Genomic DNA, 4,507 nt, shown 5'->3' with positions numbered 1-4,507 from the left:
TTCGTTTTCTGAATGTTGAGCTTTAAGCCAACTTTTTCACTCTCCTCTTTCACTTTCATCAAGAGGCTTTTTAGTTCCTCTTCACTTTCTGCCATAAGTGTGGTGTCATCTGAATATCTGAGGTTATTGATATTTCTCCCTCAATTCCTGGGACCATTAAAAAGAAAAGGGCTGTTCGTACACTCACAAATGTTTGAGGGACAACCAAGAGTTAGGGCAGGGTTGAATCATAAGCTTCACCACCTGCACAGGGCCACTCTTTCAAGACTGGGACAGGTGGCTGTTTTACCTAATGCCTAGAAAACAACACAGAGAGTAGCAAAAATAAAGAAACAGAGGCATATGTTGCAAATGAAAGAAAAAAAATAAAACCTCAGAAAGATGGTCCCTTTTTCATAAGGATTGGCTGTTAGGGACAGAATATCTATCAATAGCCACTTGTTAATTTTTTGTTTCAATAAAGCCTTCTAGTGATTTTTTGCCTAAAAGTCATAAGCTGGCAGAACATTCTCCTCATTGCCATCTTCATCTCTCTGTTCCTGAGTGTGTAGATGACTGGATTGAGAAAAGGAGTTAAAACTGCATCAAATATGGCTAGAAATTTATCCAGTTGTGTTGGAGGAGAGGGTGACAGATAGAAAAAAATCAGTGGACCAAAGAACAGAACCACCACAATAATATGAGCTGACAGAGTGGAAAGAGCCTTGGATGAAGCACCTGAGGAGTGTTTCCAAAGAGTGACCAAGATGAATATATAAGATAGGATGAGCAAGAAGAAAGCACCCAAGGAAATGAATCCACTATTAGCAGTGACCATGAACTCCAGTTTATAGGTATCTGTACAAGCAAGTTTGATGAGCTGAGGAAGGTCACAGTAAAAGCTGTCCAAGACATTAGGGCCACAGAAGGGCAAGTTTACCACAAAAGCCAGTTGAGTCAATGAGTGAGTAAGACCAATGGTCCAGGCAACCAGTAAAATAAAAATGCACATTCGTGGGCTCATGATGGTCAGGTAGTGGAGAGGCTTACATATGGCCACATATCTGTCAAAGGCCATGGCGATGAGCAGCACCATTTCTGTGCCTCCCACAGCATGGCTAAAGAAGATCTGAGCTATACAGCCCCAAAAGGAGATGACTTTTTGCTTCCTGAAAAGATCACAGATCATCTTGGGTGCTGCAATAGAGCAAAATATCAGGTCAATGATGGAGAGATTTGCTAACAGAAAATACATTGGGGAGTGTAAGTAAGGGTCAGATGTCACAGTGACCACTATAAGAAGGTTTCCCGTCATACTTGACATGTAGAAAAGACATGAAAAGCAAAAAAGAAGAAGCTGGATCTCCCAGGAACTGGAGAGTCCCAGCAATACAAACTCAGACACCACAGAGTGGTTGCCTCCACTCATTGATTCATTTAGTTGTTCATTCTCCTGTTACCTAAAGGAAGAAAATGAGACAATTAAAATTAATACTGTTACATTATTGCCATTTATGGAAAAGTGCATACATTTTTAAAGTCAAATATTACCTGAGAATTTCACAAAAATCAAATATTTTCCTTTTAGCCATTATTCCTGTACTTTCATACGACAATGACTGAGTGCCAGGTGGCCTGGCTAACACAAGGAATGGTGAGCAATTTGTGGACTGGTACCCAGAGGTCCACCTGATGAAAACACAAGCAAAGCGTCTTCAGTGTTAAATTGCTTTATCAGTGTGATCAATGTTAACCATACTCTCCCTGATTATTGTATGTAATAACCAATCATATATACTATATCGGCAAAGAAGATTATTCTATGATAAAAAGATTTGTAAGATCCAATGACTAATTTCATTGCTTAAGCCAGAAATGATCCTTCCTTATTTTATACTTCCCAAAATATTTTTAATTCTTTAGTATCCAGATCAAATGGTACCTCATCTGTCTAACCTTTTTCATAACATACCTGTATATCCATATTTACTTACTCTATTTACAGTTGGTCACATGTCTACTTTCTTCATATAATTAAACTACTCAAGGTTATAAATCATCATGCCTTTAAATTTTTATCCTCATATAATATCTTGCAAATATTTCTAGTGGAAAAAAAATATTTTGGAATGATTTGACTAAAATCTTTCCTATATATTAACTCATTCCCTTCAACAATATTTATCAAGTGCCTAATATGTACCAGGAGTAGTCTGAACACTAGAAATAAAGCCAAGAACAGAAAAAACACAACATTGTAAATAAATTTTATCCCAGTAAAAAGAGTTCCAATGATATAATCAGATAGAAACAGGGAGATTATTAGAAGCTATTGCAATAATCCAAGCAAGAGATGATGGTGACAGATCAGGGTGATAAGGGGTCACAAATAGCAGGACACTACTTAGCAACTGAACTGAACTGAACTGAGTGAGACAATGAGATATGGTTACAATCTGGATATATTGAGATGATGCATAGTGAAATGTCCAGCACTATAAATAACCCTGGAAGTTTGGAGACTATGAAGTAATGTACTTCATTGCAGAGTTTTTATATGAAAATAAACAAGAAAGACCCAAATCTACAAAATTAAGGAAGTTGCTGATAAAGTAAATATATATTTAGTCACCAAATTTAATAAGGACTGTACAATAAAGAGACATTTGAAGCTTTAAGAACAGAGTCTGAAGGAAACAAAATAATCTTTTATACAACAAGTAAAAAACTATGGAACTCAATAGCACAAGTAGTGATACAGGCTGAGAATGTTGTCATAAAACAGTTGGAACTTTTGCATTATATATATCATAAATAATATATTAGGCACCTTTACTATAATAAACAGCAAATGTTATAAGAAAGCCATTTTCTTCCTTTGTTATATGTATTCATTCTGCCAAGACATCTACAGTTGTAGTAGAAGCTTGTGTGTACTTAACTAAAGACTCCTAGATGTGAACATTGGACTATTATAGCCAAGTGTCTTTTGTATCTCTATTTAACTTTACTCTGCAGCTCTAAGTGAAACAGAGAAGATCCTCCCCACTAACCTCTCTTTACAGCTATAAAACCAAGGTGAATTAAACAATCAGGAATATTTAGATCTGAAAATAAAGAACTAATAACTGCCCACACTATAATAGAACAACTTTGCTGGCATTGAAACCTACTAATCATAAGAGACCTCAGCAAAATAAAATTGCAGTTTCTTCCTACTTTCACCCATGGCCAATAGTTAAAGAATTCCTATACATACCCAGTTTTATAGGATCAAGTGAGGAGGGGGAAGTAGTTGAAGCTATATTCAAATAATTCCTTGAATGTTAGAAATAAAAATATATAAAGAGATATGACATTTCATCATAACTCTCCAAAAGCTGAAGGAAGATATGCTTCAATCTAAAATATAAGAGAGAAAGCAGCACTGGAGTGTCAATAACTAAAATGATGTAAGAAAAGGAAAAATATTCATAAGGGATTAAACATAGGATGTTTACCAGTGTCCTGGTAAATTAAAAATATAATAATATATTATTATTATCTCCTGCATGAGCAAATCATTGCTTAAACTGGGTAACTCTCATACCCAGTTAGATTTAGTAGAATATTATTTATTTTTACCTTTGTTAAAATAAACCTATTGCCAACCTTTGTTAGTGACATAAACCACTGAAGATCTGTGCCTGAAAAATTACTAATATAGAAGTATTAATAACCTCATTTAAAAGAAGAGACATATACCCCTCAAAAATGTACTTTGCTGAGTGATTGCAAATTCCAGTCTTCCCATCCTGATCTGTATGCTAGCTCATTTTTAATAATTTAACATTTAATAGCTACTTTTTAAAAGAAAATTTCTATTAAATATCTCTGCAGTCATTTCAACAGAAATTGCTTGATTGAAAAGAAAAACAGCAGTAGGATCTAATTAGCTGTATGGATGAATAATTCATGGCTGAAGATTTGTCACAGGAAATAACAAAATCACTGTAGAGCAAAAAAAAATCAGTCATGAGATATGGTGACTAATCTCCTGAAACATAAAATCTCCTTTTGGGGTTGAACTATGAACTACACTGCAGAAGTGTATTAGTAATAATCATAGGTGGGAGAAAAGACAGAATGTACACATACTTCTGCAGTATGTGTACCATTATTGTAGGACTTATCAAATGCAGGAAATTATGACCTCTTAAATCTCTCTTCTTAAAACAATGTGCTCACTGAAGATGATTAAAAACTTCCCCACAGGGGACATTTCAGTCAGTTCAGTTCAGTTCAGTTCAGTCGCTCAGTCGTGTCCGACTCTTTGCGACCCCATGATCGCAGCACGCCAGGCCTCCCTGTCCATCACCAACTCCCGGAGTTCACTCAGACTCATGTCCATCGAGTCAGTGATGCCATCCAGCCATCTGATTCTCTGTCGTCCCCTTCTCCTCCTGCCCCCAATCCCTCCCAGCATCAGAGTCTTTTCCAATGAGTCAACTCTTGCATGAGGTGGCCAAAGTACTGGAGTTTCAGCTTT

General features: G+C 36.1%; 1 pseudogene; it reads right to left on the bottom strand.

The window, feature by feature from the left end:
- Positions 1-427: 427 nt before the first annotated feature.
- LOC147364860 (olfactory receptor 4F3/4F16/4F29-like) lies at positions 428-1,408 on the bottom strand (annotated as a pseudogene).
- Positions 1,409-4,507: the final 3,099 nt, after the last annotated feature.

Source organism: Bos grunniens, chromosome 10 (assembly GCF_055505025.1).
Source record: "Bos grunniens cultivar Pamir isolate PY7600 chromosome 10, Bosgru_T2T1.0, whole genome shotgun sequence".
Taxonomy (NCBI): domain Eukaryota; kingdom Metazoa; phylum Chordata; class Mammalia; order Artiodactyla; family Bovidae; genus Bos; species Bos grunniens.
Note: the sequence above shows the minus strand (reverse complement) of the source record. Positions and strands in the feature narration are given on the sequence as shown.